Source organism: Mus caroli, chromosome X (assembly GCF_900094665.2).
Source record: "Mus caroli chromosome X, CAROLI_EIJ_v1.1, whole genome shotgun sequence".
Lineage (NCBI taxonomy): Eukaryota > Metazoa > Chordata > Mammalia > Rodentia > Muridae > Mus > Mus caroli.
The window spans coordinates 38,366,994-38,385,105 of NC_034589.1; the positions used below are offsets into that span (position 1 = coordinate 38,366,994).

General features: G+C 36.9%; 1 pseudogene; it reads right to left on the reverse strand.

Moving 5' to 3' along the window:
• Positions 1 to 6,216: 6,216 nt before the first annotated feature.
• On the reverse strand, positions 6,217 to 8,650 carry LOC110287132 (annotated as a pseudogene).
• Positions 8,651 to 18,112: the final 9,462 nt, after the last annotated feature.

Here is an 18,112-nt window from a genome sequence, read left to right on the forward strand (position 1 = left end):
GCTAATCTGTCTAGACAGCTCTCCTTGTATCTTGCAGAAAATTGGTCCGAGGGGTTCTATGAGACTCTTGAGGCCCTGAGGGCAGCAGTTTTAAGGATCAACTCAATGCGAGTGGACCTGTCATTGACAGAGGGCCTCTCCTCCTAGATTTCATCTGCATTTTCTTATTTTAAGGACCTAAGTCAAAATGGCCAAAATCAATAAAACAAAAGATATCTTATGTTGGTGATGATATGGATCAATGGAAACACTCATCTAGTGCCTTCCCAACTCAATCTACCTCAAGATTCAGCTATACAATTCTTGGACATATACAAAATGCTTCATTCTATCGCAGAGGCACTTGCTCAACCACACTAATTACTGCTCTATTTATGATAACAAAAAAACAAATCAAAACTGGAAACTGAATAAATATCCTTTAACAGATGAATGAAGAAAGACATTGTGGTACCCTTACACAATGGAATATTACTCAGTTGTTAAAAACAAAATTTTCAGCTGCTTGTTGGGTCATCTGGAGTGCTCAGATGCAGATATTTGCACCCAACCAATGGACAATAGCAGCTGCCCACTGTTGTTGAACTATGGAAGGCTGAAAGAAGCTGAGGAGAAGGGTAACCTTGTAGGAAGACCAGAAGTCTCAATTAATCCAGACCTCTGAGATCTCTCAAACACTGGGCCACCAAAAAGGCAGCATACACCATCTGACATGAGGCCCCCAACACATATACAGTAGAGGACTGCTGGGTTTGTGTTCATTCAGAGATGATGCACATAATTCTCAAGAGACTGGAGACCCCAGGGAGTTTAGAGGTCAGGTGGGGTGGGTGGGTGGGGACATCCACGTGGAGACAGGGGTGATGGGGGGAGATATGGAATGTGGAACAGTCAGAGGGTAGACGGGGGGAATAAAATATGGAGTGTAAAAAATAATCAATTAATTAATTAAAAAATTAAAAATTAAAAAGTGAATGGATGTTTTAGAAAATAATCATCCTGAATGAAGTAACCCAGACATAAAAGGACAGATATGCTATGCTTTCACTTGTATGTAACCACAGAAGTCAGGTGGAGTTGTAAGGTACTAGGGTATAGCCATAGATCTTCCTAGCTTGAGGAAATATCATGGATAGTTATGGATTGAAAAATTGTGAAGGACTGGATTGGGAAGAATAAACAGGAACAGTGAGAAAAATCAGAGGGTAACAGTTAAAACTAAGGGCCATTTGAGGGGTCATAGAGTAATCAAATATCGAAGTTTCCTATAATATACACATATGTTAAAGTGATCTAAAAATCACCAAATAATTATGAGATAGTGTTAACACTGGACATCTCTTGTCATCAAGTGAAGCTTCATATACAAGAAATGGTGTACATTTTTTTCCTAAAGGGGTTTCATAGGAATCCCTAAACAACCAAGGCTATTTGCAAATTTATGAATGCTTTCTCACAAACTTATAGTAAAGTCCTATTCTTTTTTCTAACATTTTATTGCTTCTTTGTGAAATTTCACATCATGAACCCCAATCCTACTCATATCACACTTCACTTATACCCAACATCCACCCTTGCATCCTCCACATACCCAACAGAGAAAAAAAAAAAAAACTTAAAAATCTTGTGGAAGTTGTAATGTATTACACTGTGTCCAACTGTATACCCTTGCTTGTATACTTGGCTGGCTATAAGTACCTGAATCTGTCTTAGACAGGTGTTGGCAGAGTCTCTCAGAGGACAGCCATACCAGGATCCTGTCTGCAAGCACGTCTTGGCATCAGCAATTGTTTTGGTGTTTGTTGTCTGTGGATGGAATGGATCACCCAGTTGGGCAGTCTCTGCATGGCCTTTCTTCAGATTCTGCTCCATTTTTTGTTCCTGCATTTCCCTTAGACAGGAACAATTCTGGTTTAAATTGTTTAAGATAGGTGGGTGAGCCATTCTTACATTGGGGTCCTTGTCTGTCTACTGGTGGTAGTCTCTTCAGGTTCTATCTCCCTGCTATTGAGTATTTCAACTAACATTATCCCCATTGGATCTTGGGAGCCTCTCATATCCCAGGCATCTGGGATTTTCTAGTGGTTCCCCAATTTTCTCACCCTTCAATGTTACTTATTTTTATTTTCTCTGCTGGCCCTCTGAACTTCTCTCCTGTCTCTTTCCATACCTGGTCCTGTCTCCCCTTTTTCATCCCCACACAGATCACTCCCACACAGATCACTCCTTCCCTCTGCATCCTGTGATTATTTTGTTCTCCCATCTAAGTGAGTTTGAAATATCCACACTTTACCTTGCCTTCTTGTTAAGCTTCATGTGGTCTGTGAGTTTTATTGTGGGTATTAATGAGCTTTTGGGCTAATATCTACTTTTTCCAAAAGTTAAGATTTGCTCTTTGTCTATGAAAAAAAGTGTTGAAATTTTGATGAAGATTGTATTGATTATGTAGTTTATCTTTAGATAAACTTTAGAGAAATGCAATTTTCACTATTTTAATCCTACTTATCCTGTTATTTGTTTGATTGTTCACTAAGAAACAGTTGTGTTCACTTATTTATTTTAAAGTCACAAAATAGATAGGTTAAAGACAAGTCAGTAGGAGTATATATATATATATATATATATATATATATATATATATATATATATATATGTTCTTATAGTGTTCAATCAGCCTTTGGGACTTTGGAAGCAATCTACTGAGTTAAGTCAGGGTAAAATATAAAAAAACATGTAAACTTTTAGCAATATACTGGACTCCATATTCTTGGTAATCTGAATATCAAATTATTGAAGAATTTGTAAGTATATGTATTAGTTCTGTTTTCAACAGTAATTGAACAGTTTGAGACTCTACTTTTGCAATTCATAGAATATTAATCTTCATTAGAACCAGAATTCCTCTTAAGATTCTGTATGTATCCTTTTCAAATATGATAATCAATTAAGAATCATGGCAAGGTTCTCTCAGTGTGACAGGCTATTTCACTGATTCCATTGGTACTATGACTCAAAATTTAACAACTATGCCCTGTCACTTATAGTTAAGTGATACCAACTTGAAACTTACAACATGAAATCTATATTCAGTGACCATCATATTTCATGTAAAGATTATCTTACACCACTTGTGATTTCTAGAACATACATTTTAATACAGAGAAAGGATTATATTTAGAGTTATTACAATGTTAAGATTCATAACAAAAATTTTCTTTTCAGATTTGTAATAGAAAATATGCTTTCTGAAATCTCTCTGTAGTAGATACATTTGATGTAATTAACTAGTTTCAAATTATAATATCTATAATTTTATATTTTTACCTTAGCAGATAAAAATATTTTAATTTTCTATATTGTGATTATATTGTAACCATATTGTGACTATATGCCTGCCAACAAATAAAATATTTCTAACCACTTTGGCTAAAATAGTTGGAAATTGTCTCCTTAATATGTCATAGGGATAAATGCAACCTAATCTACATTTATGAACTTTATTTCAATTCTTCTTTAACTTTAAGATCTATTCCTATATTTGTACTTCTAATTTTATATTGCATAAATCAGAATATAATGCAAAATATTTTACTATAGCATATTTTCTTATAGGTCATTCTGTCAATATCATCCTTTGAGGATGGATAGGACTCATGTTTAATTATAGGTCCAATTATAATTCTAATAACAAAAATGTTTTGTTGTCATCCTAAAGAAAACCTTTAGTGATTTGTAAAGCATCAGCCATTAAGACACTGTTAACCCACTAAAACTTTGTCAGCAAAAGTGTAAATAACTTTTTCAGATACACATGTATGAGCTAATACTAGACACAAAAATTAGTCATGAAAAGTTTGTAACTTAATATGCCACTAATTTCACAATAAGTGAAGTGGCTTAATATACCACTTATCTTAATATGGAATTTTCCTTTTGTATCTAGTACTATATTAAGAATCTTAGTCCTTTTGAATTATTATCTATTATTCAACAGAACTTATTTCATGAAGTTAAAATTCAAATTGCAGTGTAATTTACATTGACAAGATGGTTCATTTCATTTCATTTTACATGATTTGAGAGCAGCAGCTATAGAAAAATAGGGCATGTTTGATTTTCATCAGATATTGGTTTTCAGTAAAAAAAATATATTTTCTGTCTTGCAGGTTATAGGTTGTTTCAAACTATAATATATTTAATATAACTGAAGAACTTATCTGAGAAAGTAGATTCACATTTTCTGAATAACTATGAAAGAATTTAGTAAATGAAAACATCTATTGTCATAAAACAAAATGTCTCACACCCAGCTCCATATGCTTATATTCTACCATATAGTAGTATACGAAACTGAGATTTCATTTACATATTAGATCTTTACAGATGTAATAATTTAAGGTGTGTTCAATAACAGGATTCATAATATTGAAAGGATTCTTATGAGTGGGAAATAAACACATGTACAAAATATGCTGTGTGAAAAGATTTAAGGAATTACTGTGATGTAACTCAAACACTGTGACCAGGAAGAGTTTTCCCTTCAATTTTTTACGCCTTCATCTTGGATTTTAATTAACTTCCAAAACTGTGAGACAATGTATTTCTCTTTTTAAAGCCACTATATTTTTATTATGTTTTGGTATAGCCATAATGAAATAAATTAGATAAAGTTACAGAGTCAGTGAACATTAAAGAGACATAAATCACAACTCACACAAGTAATACTTATACATGACTACTTATTTCACTGTCAATAAATTTTAACAAACTATAAACTGATTTTTTTAATCATTCTATTCATTTACATCTCAAATGATATGCCACTTCCAGGTTACTCCTCAACCAACTTCTGATCCCACATCTGATCTCCCACTCCTCTTTCTGCCAATGTGAGGGTGCTACCCCACCCACCCACTCTTTCCTACCCATTGTTCCAGCATCCTTCCATGCTGGGGCATAAAATCTCCACAGGACATAGTGCCTCCCCTCTGGTTGCTGTCAGGCAAGGGTATCCTCTGCTACATATGCATCTGGAGCCACGGATCCCTCCCTATGTACTGCTTGGTTGGTGGTCTAGTCACCCAGCAGCACTAACTGGGTGGTCAGACTAGCCTATGTTGTTCTTCCAATGGGATTGCAATCACCCTTTGCTCCTCCAGTTCTTCTGCCATCTCCCCCACCAGGGTCTGATGGTTGGCTACAAACATTCACATCAGCATTGGTCAGTTGCTGGCAGAACCTCCAAAAGAACTGCCATACTATGTTCCTGTCAGCAAGTGCCTCTTCACCATAGCAACAGTGTTGGGTTTGGTGTCTGCAAACATGATGGATCCTTAGGTCAGGCAGTCCTTGCTTGGCCCTTCATCCAGTCTCTTTTCCATTTTCTTTTTGTCCCTGTAATTCCTTTGGACAGGAACGTTTCTGGTTAGAAACTTTGTATCATAATTTTGTTGAATTCAACATCATGTTTTATAACTGTAAAATGCACAGTCCTTTTATTTTGAAATTATTTGTTTTTTCTTCTGTTCACTAACACAAGAACGTTCTCAATATTTCTTCATTTCCGAATAAAGTATTTCTGTTTCTAAAAAAAGTAAAGAAGACTTTTTCAAATATCAGATGTTTCTTTGTGACTATTTTTGATCCATTTAAAATTATTTAGTTATTGGAAATTTCACAGATGAGTATTACACATACATTACTTAGTCCTATCTTTTCTCCTTCTGAGTCTGCCTTTGTTCTCAAACTCTTGATCTCCTTTTAATAATTATATTTATATATATATGTATACATAAATGTATAAATAAAGATAATGTGTTGAGTCTATTAAGTATTAGTCATCTTTATTTGTGTTTGGGACTATTGTTCAAAATTGTATAACATACAACAGTGTTTGTTCTGGATCCAACAAAGTCTTGAAGTCCAAGAATCAGCATCCTTCTCCCTACTCTGCCCAACTCCACACCAACATCAGCAGGAGACCAGTGTATGTGGTCTGCTGGAAACATGGTTGTGATCTAGGCTTGCTGGCAGGGTCCTGTCCTCTGTCCAGTGAGACGGCACCAGGAACACACTTTACTGTCGTGGAATTCTGTGTGGCTAATGGTTTGTGGGGTGGGGTTTTCAGGATCTTCATGAGGCTCCTTGTTTATTTAGCTCCACCAGCCTCTCCCAGCACCATTCTCTCCTGGGCAAAGGCTCCATCCAGAGAGGCCCCTACTCTGCTGAGGGCTGTAAACCGTCCTCCTATTTTCTGTCCTACTCTCATCATCTTCAATCTCTTTCTCCTCCCCACTGAACTTGCCATGTGTCCACTTGGGGCTGTTACTGGACATCCAAAACATGAACTGCCCCCTCCCCCTCAGGAAAAGGCTCCTTGTGGCCTCTGCTTATCCATTTGTCACTGCCCTCACTTTCCCGTTCCTCCTGCAATACTTCTTGCTCTTGGGTATTAACTATTGATCCCCTTCTTCTTCCCTGCTTCTCTTTTTGAACATCATTGTTGATGTTGTTGTCATTGTTACCAGAATAGTTTTCTCTGCCCTAACCTCTCCCTCTTGCTGGAAGTTAAGAGGTTCCCTGAGCTCTGCTGCCTCTTTCATTCAGACCTATGAAGTCTTTGGTTCCCAATCTGGATTTGCCAAAACCTGTGGTGTTCTCCTCCCCTTCCTCTGCTTCCTTTGCTTTGTAGGAATGAGATGACTGGGGAGAGGAGGAGGAGGACCTAGACAGACGCCTCTCTTGCTCTGTGGTGCTTCTGCTTCTTTGATCCTTTGTGGGTTTTCTCTTTCTTTTCAGTTGATCATTCTCTCGAGTGGCTAGAGTCTCTGGAATCCACAGACACTTTTGATTTACTTCATATAAGATCTCTCTCCTTATGTTTATTACGATGTTCAATATCAAGGCGAAGATCAACAGGATCATCTTTTTATTTTCCCTTATCCTCGTAGCCAGTTTCTCAAGGACTTTTCAATTCCTCATGAGTCAAGCCATGCTTTTTGAATCTCTCTTCCTGTAAATCTCTGGGCTTTGCTTATTTTTGGCTGCTTCTTTTTCATTTCCTCTCTATAGGTATTTAGTAAAGCATGTACACAATGACACTTCAGAGGATCCAAAGTGATGCTCTTTAACATGATGAAGAATCGTCACTATGTGCTGGGCAAACAGTTCTTGAGGGACTATGCTGAGACTGAGTTGACTGTATGTGCTGGACAATGGAATGGAATTCCCACTTTTTGTTGCTATGGACTAGATCCCAACAAATCTTTCATTCCAGAGCCAATGAGCCACTCGGTCATGCAAGGTCCTCATCGAAGGAGTCCGTCTGGACATTATCCTGGTCCTGCTGAGTAAAAGGGAAGTCTTCCCTCAGGAAAAGTCTCCTTTGTTTCCCAGCTTGTCACATCTTTTTCTCAAAGACATCCCGGAACTTATACTTTTTGGGAGACTGGCTGCCTCAGAAGGCTTCTCGGTGTCTGTCTTGGGAGCAAATGGATCAGATTTCATTTTGATATCAGTATCAGAGAAGCCCCCTTTCTCCTTCGGCTTCTCTTTATTGGCATTTTTTTGTTTCTGTTGCTTATCCTTCCCATTCTTTATCTTCTGCTCTTCCAGATACCATTTTGAGGATGCTGTTTTTCCTGAAGCAGCACTCTCCTCTTTCTGAGATGAACTACATGCAGAGCCAGTGGCTGGTGGACTCTTGCCCACAGGGTTCCTTTTGGATGGACTCAAAGACCCAAAGCCATGGTCAAACTGACCTTGGTGTGCTCTAGACTGATACCCAGCACCACTTGACATAGATGAGCCAACCTGGGAAGCATTAGAAAGTGGAGGACTAGGTTTTGGCCCAGGGATAGGGCCTGGTGGCCTTACCCTAACCACCACAGGCTGGAGGGGGCATTTTGAGAGCTGGACTTCTCTCCACAGCGACCTAGATCAGACATGGAGGCCTGTGATGCATAACTAGTGCCATAGGTGTTACCACCTGGCCATGGCTTTGAGCTCTGAGACCCTTTTTATATCTTGAGGATTTGTCCAGAGAATGTCTTCCTTAGCCTTATTTCCCTGGTTATCACCAGCTGCCTGAGATGGCCGGCTATCCTTAGATGAGGACTTTTTATCTTTTGTAGACTTTTGCTTAGATGACTCAACTCTGCTGTGGTTAGAGGATGACTGGGAGGATGAGGGACGTCTTGACCTGTTAGAGGATGACTTATCAGAGTCCTAGAATGGCTTCTGGATAGTGATGAAGGGGACCTTTTCTTTGGGAACCAGGATGAGAATGACTAGGGCTGTATGCTTGCCTGTAGCTCTGCCAATTGGAGCGGTAGTTTCCATAGACACCTTGCTTATACTGGTTCCATGAATAAAAGCCTCGGTTTCACTCACGGAAGTAACAGGGCCTCCTGTAACCTCTGTTGTGACCTCAGAAATCTCTATTCTGATATACTCTGGGGTGATTCCTTTGTCTGTTATGAGCTACAGAATATGATCTGGAACTAGACCTAGAACACAGCCTATGCTTCCTTGAATGAGAGACAGATCATCTTCAGGACCTAGACTTTGGAAATGAATGAGTCCAAGATCTGGATGCCGACCTTGAGTGAGAAGAGTGAGACCCAGACTTAGATATGTTTATTTTTGACATCTTGGAAGAGTTTACACCTTGACTGGTGAAAACGACTACAGCTATAGTCTGGCACAACCAGCCCCAACCAAGATGTCCCACAACAGAAGAATGGATAGAGAAAATGTGGTTCATATACTCAATGGAATACTACTCATCTATTAAGAATGCAGACATCCTGAATTTTGCAGGCAAAATGGAACTTGAAAATTATGGAACTAGAAAATATCAACCTGCCATGTGTGACAAGATCCACAGACTGAGTCGATTAATATTAAAAGGGGGAAGCCTCCTGAAACCAGTTGTGAAACTCTTCACTTTGCTGGAGAAAAAAAAAATATATATATATATATATTGAGCTGTAGTTTTCATGGCAATATATCTGTTTTGTTTTCTCTTATTCCTTTTCTTTTTTACATTTTATTGGTAGAATAGGCCAAGATCTTAAGCAAGAATAAAGGGTAAGAAACCCTCCCTAGAGATGGGGCCACTAACATGACCTTATCCCCAGGGAAACCAACACTTTATTTTCAGAGTTTAAGAGCACTGACCATTAAAGATTTATTAACATGCTCCTGTAAATATGCCACTAGCCTTGGACGACAGTCCCTACTGAATACATCCTTTTAGAATTGTTATATTTTGATGGTTTATAATGATGTTACCTGTTCTCTTTGTGATTCACTGAACACATGTGTTGGTATTCGTGATTCTTTCACTGGATATAGTTTCTAAGATTTGTAATGTTTGGCTTATTTTATTTTATATATTTTATTAGATATTTTTTATATACATTTCAAATGCTATCCCGAAAGTTCCCTATGCCCTCCCTCCACCCTAATTCCCTACCCACCCACTCCTGCTTCTTGGCCCTGGCATTCCCCTGTACTGGGGCATACAAAGTTTGCAATACCAAGGGGCCTCTCTTCCCAGTGATGGCTGACAAGGCCATCTTCTGCTACATATGTAGCTAGAGATAGGAGCTCTGGGGGTACTAGTTAGTTCATATTGGTGTACCACCTATAGGGTTGCAGACCCCTTCAGCTCCTTGGGTGCTTTCTCTAGCTTCTTCATTGGGGGCTCTGTGTTCCATCTTATAGATGACTGTGAGCATCCACTTCTGTATTTTCCAGGCACTGGCATAGCCTCAATGAGACAGCTATAACAGGGTCCTTTCAGCAAAACCTTTCTGTCATATGCAATAGTGTCTGCGTTTGGTGGCTGATTATGGGATGGATCCTCGGGTAGTGTAGTCTCTGGATAGTCCATCCTTTCATCTTAGCTCCCAACTTTGCCTCTGTAACTCCTTTCATGGGTATTTTCTTCCCTATTCTAAGGAGGAATGAAGTATCCACCTATTGGTCTTCCCTTTTCTAATGTTTTTTTTTTTTAATTTTATGTATAAAATCCTCTGCTTGTGAGCTGCAAAATATGCTCAGATTCAAACTGCCTCTGTGTTTGTTTCTGTTTGTTACCACTGAATCCTTACGCACCTAGCTTCAAGGACTCTCATTCCAAGGACCCCATACCCAACTGGAGTGGTCTGTAGAAGTAACCCAGACCCAAAAGGACATGTATGGTATGTACTCACTAATAAGTGGATATTAGCAAAAAACAAATAAACAAACAAAAACCAAAAACAAAAACAAACAAGGTCCTGAGTACCCAAGGCACAGTCCACAGAACTCAAAAAGGTCAACAAGCTGAAGGGCCCAAGTAAGGATGCCTCAGTCCCACTTGGGAGAGTGAAGAAAGAAATCACAAGAGGGGAGGGAGGGTCCTGGGAGAGAAAGGGGATGTGGGGAATGGAGAGGGGATATGATCTGGTATTGGGTGAGTGGAAAGGACTGAAATCCCTGAAGGTCAGCAGAAAGAATAGAAACAAGCAACTTCAGGAGGTAGGAGATTGGGGGACCTCCCAGAATGTCCCAGAAGCAAGGGAGGTGAGAGAATCTCAGGACTCAAAGATAGGGACCTTAGATAAAATTCCTTACCTTGGAGACATGGGACTTGTAGAGCCTACCTCCAGCAGGAAGACAGGGCATCAAGTGAGGGATGGGGTTGCCCTCCTACAGTCACAACTCTGACCTATAATTGTTCATGTCTGAGAGAACTGCAAGAATGGAAATGTAGAGGAGCCTGAGGAAAATAAGGTCCAGTGACAGGCCCAAAGTGGAATCCAGCTCAAGGAGAGGTCCCAAGACCTGACAATATTACTGAGGCTATGGAACACTCACCAAAAGCAACCTCTCTCAACTTTTTTTTTTTTTTTTTTTTGCACCCAACCAATGTACAGAAGCTGTTGACCCTAGTGGTTGAATTAGGTAAAAGTTGGAAGAAGCTGAGAAGGAGGGCAACCCTGTAGGAGGATCAGCTGTCTCAATTAACCTGGACCTCAGAGATCGTCCAGTTACTGGACCATCAACTACACAGCATACACAAGCTGATATGAGGTCCCCAACACATATACAACAGAGGACTGCCGAGTCTATGTCAGAGAAGTTGTTCCTAACAGAGACTGGAGGTCCCAGAGAGTTTAGAGGTCTGGTGTGGCAGGGTTGGGGGTTGGGACATCGTCATGGAGACAGTAGGACTGGGAGGAGGTAGGGGATGTGAAACAGTCTAGGGAGGACAGGGAGTCAAATAAAACCTGGAGTTTAAAATAAATAAATAAATAATAAAGAAAGAAAGAAAAAGAATTGGACCCTGGAGTCAAATAAAATCTGGAGTTTTAAATAAATAAATAAATAAATAAATAAATAAATAAATAAATAAGAAAAAGAATTGGACCCTGGGGAGAATAAGAGCAGAAATCAATGAGAAGATTCAAGGATGGTATAAATAACTGCATTTGGTTTTATTACACAAAGTTTCTTTGTACTAAAATCACACTAAACCAATTGAGTTAGTTTTGTTCTTTGGGTGTGTGGTAAATTTGCAAAACCATTAGACTCAGCATCTTATTCTTCTTTGCCAAGGCAAAAAGGTCTACTTGGAGGCATGGATTTCCTGTCACAAAAATACAATTGCTGCCTCTCCAAAAGCAAATATTTTGGTGAAGTTCAGGTATGTCTATATTTTCCCCATGGACCCATCGTATTATTTGCATTTTCACTTGAATCTCCTATTCTATCTGCCCTAGTTACCAATTTTGTATTATCAAAATATTCTCTAAAGAGGGCAGCAGTACAACTTCAAAAGTTTCATTTTTTTTTTTAAATGTTAGATATATCAAATCATAATGCTTGGAACATATCTCACTGAGTTGATCTTGTGACAACTTTTTGCTTAGCAGATTCCTTTGATACATTGTGACCTTCATGCTGTGTATTAACTGGGCACATCTGGCATTTGAGTTTGTATTGACATAATAGTGAAGATATCATGTGTTGACATGTCGACTTTAGTACTTGCCTCCAGGGAGTATTTTCAAAATGATTTCTGAGCCACTCCCATATAGATTTATCACTCTTTTACCTAAATTCATTACTATTCTTGAAATAATTTTGGAATTGGAACTATGTATAAAATTGTGTTCTATACGAATTTCAATAGATTCACATCAGTCAGCTTAAGGAAGTGGATAGATGGAAGGATTCTCAAACTTTTGATGTTATGTTCTGATATCACTTTTAGCAAATTATAGTCTTCATATTTAACTATTGTATAAAGTTTCTTAGGCATAGTAAATATTAATTTACCTAAGACCAGTTAGAACTGAGTGTTCAGGTCATTTCTTTCTCACATCCAAGACATTTTACTGAGATGTCATAATGCTTTAAAATAACAATTTCAGGAGCTGAGTACATTTTTAATTGCATGATTAGAATTGCATTTGAATATCATATTTATATTAAGGTATGGGGTGATTTTAAGAAAGACAATGTGATGTAGTGACAGATCACTACCATGTTACTATGGTAATTATTGATTTGATTGCTATATATAAATAAATATTTTACTAATCTCTGCCTTGAAAGTAACATGGGAATTTCATGTTGGTAATGATAATTTGTCAGGTATTCTTTTAGTGATCTTTCTGTTAACACATCTAAACAATACTACATAAGGGGGTTATAGGCTATAAATTTGACTTTTTGTTAAGCTTATTGAAAATATCATTTATGTGTTATGTAATATATACATAATAAATAGCTTATCACTAGGAATTATGACAATCCATATATTTTCACTGATTTATGTGGACACATTTAACACTTTTATTTAAATATCATGAAGAAAAGTATAGGATGTGACACTAAAACTCCACATAGTGTATAGTTTTTTTCATGTTGAAACAATCTAATGCCATCTGAGAAAAGGGAAAATGAATTAAGAAAATGCCTCCATTAGATTGAACTCTAGGCAAGCCTATAAATAATTTTCTTAATTAAATATTTTCTTAATTCTCTTGATAGATGAGGACAATCCCAGCCCATTATGAGCAAAGCCAACTCTAAAATGACATTCTTGTGTTCTATAACAATATCAATCAACCAGATCTCCCAGGGACTAAACCACCAACCAAAGAGTTCACAGGGAGTACCCATAGCTCCAGCTGCATATGTAGAAGAGAATCGCCTTATCTGGCATTACTGGGAGGGGAACTCCTTGATCCTGCAGAGGCTTAATGTCTCAGGATAGGGGAAAGCTAGGGCACTGAGGTAGAAATGGGTGGGAGAACCCTCATAGAGGCAGGGGGAGGATGGAGGGGTAAAGGGGGTTGTAGAGGGGAAACAGGGAAGGAGGATAACATTTGAAACCTAAATTAAAAAATAACCAATAAAAAAGGGAAAAAATAATCAGGGTGAGAAAACTATGAGGAGCAATCAAGTAACCAGGACCCTGCCACTGCCTTTCCATCAGCTACTGCTTCCAGGTTTCAGGTCTGACTTCTCAGTGATGAACAGTGAAGAGGAAGCTTATTCCTAATAAACCCTTTCCTCTCTATGTAGTTTTGTTCATTGTGGTTCATCATATCAATAATAACCCTAACTAGGCATTCATATTTAGGCATAATCATTATAAAATAACAAATATCATTTTAAAGCAATTACCATTTTCAGTATCTTATACACATAGAAAGTATCAGACATTAATCTAGTATACATATTTGAAGGAGCAAATATATTCAACACAAGTTATGCCTTTAAGATATATAATGTCTAGTTGTAAATGTGTAGCGTATAAAAATAAACTGGTAATATAAATTTATAAGATTACAGTATTTTATGATTCACTAAAGGAATGTCAATAGTTTCATGATACAGCACTAAAAGAGTAGAGTCTAACAGACATGACCATTTTTCATATATCAATAAGGATATTATTAGCTACTTTACAAGGTTGTTTTGATCATCAAATATACTTTTAAAAGTTTCTGAAACCAAACAGTGCTATAACAATGTAGAAATGTATTGCATGGCATACTCAGGAAAAATATGTTTTGTGTTGTCAAAATAAATGACTAAATATTATTCATAGATACCCTCCACAACACGTAATATGGAGCTGTCAAAGGCTATGTAATTCTTAATAATGACTTTAATGTCAACACAATGCTACCATGTTTTAAGTATTTTCATAAATAGACAAGTACATATGGACATATGTATAAATATATAATAACTAAATATTCCTGGAGTAACATGTTGAAGCTATCAACATGTCATATTGTATGATTTATAAGGACTAGAGAGGCTGTATTTTCAATCAATTCAGTCAGACTTTCTAAGCAATTCCAGCATTGGTTTTGTATGTACTTATTATGCTGAAAGAGTGAGACATTATTTATTTTAAATACATCTGTCATCTGTGGTGCATGATACAGCACAAAATGATATGCTTAACAAAACTCACAATAGCATTCAATGCATGCTGTTCACATCTAATCTAAGATAAATGCTGTATATTTCTTCAAATTATTAATATATTATACATGTAAATGTAGAACTAATGGTTACTTGCTAATAATAATTCAAAACTATTTCATCCAGAGTTTCTCAGCAACTTGAATACTGACAATCTCTGTGCCATTTACCCTATCAAGAGATGAAGGTAAATAAGGGTATCTTACTATTTCTGTTTCTAGATTCAAACAAATGTTGACATTATATTTATATATGCTAGCTAACTTTATTTCACTTCTGCAAAAATACCTGAGAAAATTAACATAGTGTAGGAAATATTTATAATACCGATTCATAGTTGAGATTTATGTCCAGTACCACTTGGCTCTGCTGTTACTTTGCCTGTGCTGAAAGTAAAGGTGCTTACTTCATATTTGCCAGGAAGCAAATTAAAAACGAAACAAAAAACAAAACAAAAAAACCAAACCAAAACAACAACAACAACAACAACAAAAACAATATGCAACCATAGGTTCATGTTTCATAAATTCAATTCCTCTAAGTATATCTGCATGTTCCTCATGTTTTAAGCACCTCCCTGAGGTTTGGTTAATTATAATCTCATGAATGAGTTAATGTACTAATGAGGGTAGAGCCTCACCAAAGGCTCACTTTTGAGAGTGTTAAACCAGAGACCAATTGAAATTGTACATGATTCAAATTTCAATTATAAAGCTAGGGGCTATGGAGAGAGAGGGCTTAGTAGTTAAGAACACTTGTTCTTGAAGAAGATTCAGTTGAATTGCCAGAATCCCCATGGTGACTAACTGTAAATGTCACTTTTATTTCCTCAGATGAAGGAATGAGATGAGAACTGTACCCATACTGTATAAATATATGGCTTGGGCTGAGCCCAGAGCATTTTCTTCTCTGTTCTAACTATACCTAAGCCTAGGTCTGGAAGTGTCGAGCCTCATTACAATCTAATCTTCCAAACTCACTGATTCAATCTGGCTTCTCTCAGTTTTGGACTGAATATCTCTACCTAGCCTTACTAACCTTAGCAATCATCTGGCTTCTAGTTCTCTGACTTATTCTGTCTAGCTTGTTCTCTGCAACCTGTCTTTGTAAAATTGTCCTGATAAAAATAACCCAAAACCACCCTTTTTTGTCTCTCACATTGTTCTTGCATATGTGCTCCTTTTCCAGCTATTCTCATGAGTTGGGCTTATCCTATCTATAAATCATTCTGTCAAACCTTTCTCTGATTTGTCACTTTGTCTGCTCCTCAGCTAGATGCCACTTTCAAATATGGAACTTCCTTCTATAAACTAAACTTATGTTCATTTTTAGGTGTTAAAGGGAGTTACTAAAGGAATGTCTATATTTCAACCTGATAACACTGAAATTCAGGATGTGTCTGCATTCCTGCTGGACTATATTTTTGGATGTAATCCCTTGCCAAAGCAACCATGTTGCTGGACTAAAATACCTCTTCACTTAAAATCTATTAACTCTAGTTCCAGAAGATCTGAAACATTCTTCTGACCTATGCATGCAATAAGCATACATTTAAGCCACATGTATTTAAATCATCCCTACACATAAACTAAAACTAAACCTTTAAAAAACATATTTGATCAGATTTTGAAAATATGGCTTATATTTTTTTAAGATTATAATACAACAGCATCACCTATGCCTTCCCTTTCTTACCTGCAAGCCCACCCATATACTTGTCACTGAACATTTTATTGTTCATGCCCTCTTTTCAATTAATTTTTAAATGCATATATGTATATACATATATTCATAAATATATAAATACAAACTTCATTTTATATAATGTAGTTTATGGTTTTATAGCTGACAATTAGTAATGTATCATAAAATTGGGGAGTTCTCCCCCACGTATGTGGATTAAAAAGTTCATCAAAATATTTAATCATATTTCTGTATTTATTCTTGGGAATTTCACACTTAACTATAAAACTCTTAACATATTAAACAAAACCATACAATATAACTGCTAAATTATATTTTTGTGCTTTTAATATAATACTTGATTACTTTACATAGAAATATGGTTTACTTAGGCTGTATTTTAAGTCCTGAACATTTCATTGATACTTCATTCCTGTCCATTGAGAGGGTATCATGGTAAACCATGGAGAAATGGGAAACATGCTTTTCCAGACAAAACAATTAAAGAATATAAGAAGAGGAAATTCTAATTTTTGACTCTTTGTATAATAACTCACCCTATGCACAATAACAAGTGTGCAGCTGCATTAATCTAATTCAAAAGAAGTTTTATGACCAAATTATCATCTATTACCCTACTTACCTTAAAGTATTCACCACATTAACATTCTGAAATATGCATATACATATGCATGCACAAGCACATACACATACATAGATACATACATAGTAAGTTTGCCATAATGATGTTTGCATTCAAATGCTAATTTGAATCCCCTAAATCGTTTGAAGTATAAATTCCACACATAATACACTGAGAGACCCATTCCCTAGTTAGTTATGATTGGTATATAAAGATGCCAGCAACTAACAGCTGGGTAGAAAAGACATAGATGGGGTTGAGCATTCCTGGCCATGGGATCAGGTGTAAAATGAAAAAGGAGACCCACCAAGCTGGAAGAGTGTGGAGGAGAGGAGAGACACCATTCCTGAGAAGAGTGCAAGACACAGAAACATGACCACCATGTAAAGGAGCCAGGAGAGCATGGTCCAAAGTGCGACCAGTTGGGAAGGCCTCTGGGTCCAGAGCAGCCAAGATAGAATATAGAGTTTAGTAAGTAATAACAGAAGTATTGGTGGGCAGTGGATTAACCATGTGTAAGTTACACAGTGGCTCAGCCATTGAGCTAATTATGGCATCTTAAAATATAAAGGCCTTGTGTGTCTTTCATTTGAGAACATAAACCATTGACGCAGGTAGTGAATGTGCCAAAGGGATTTATTTATTAAATATTAAACTATACACACACAACACACACACACACACACACACACACACACACACACACACATATATATATATATATCAGAATCCTGAAACTCTAATTACCTGTCAACAAGAAATACAATCAGCAGAGATATTAAATCTTAAAGTTGTGCTTTCTTCAGAAATCTAGTGATCTGCAAAGTCAATTAACAGCTTTTGAGAAAAAAAAAGAAAAAAAAGAAACAAAGCTATGTTTCATTCTACCAGTGTTAGATGGTAAAAGTGTGGTGGAACAAAAGTCTACCACTCATCCACATCTCAGTCTTGCCTGTCTGATTGGGTAGCCATTTACATTTATGAGAATTATTATGTCTGTTTCTCTATTAATTATTATTATTCCTTTATTCATTTGATGCACAGTAACATAATTTTTATTATTATTATTTTTGTCTACTATTAATTTATTTATTTATAGACTATTTTATAACAAATACAAATGCATGCCTTTATATGCACACACAGTGTATGTGAAATCATGAACACACCCACACACACACACACACACACACACAAACAAACACACACAAACTTATCCCTTTCTTAATCATGATGATCTCTTTTTTCCTGACTTGAATGCCTTTTTATTTTTCCATGTCTTTTAGG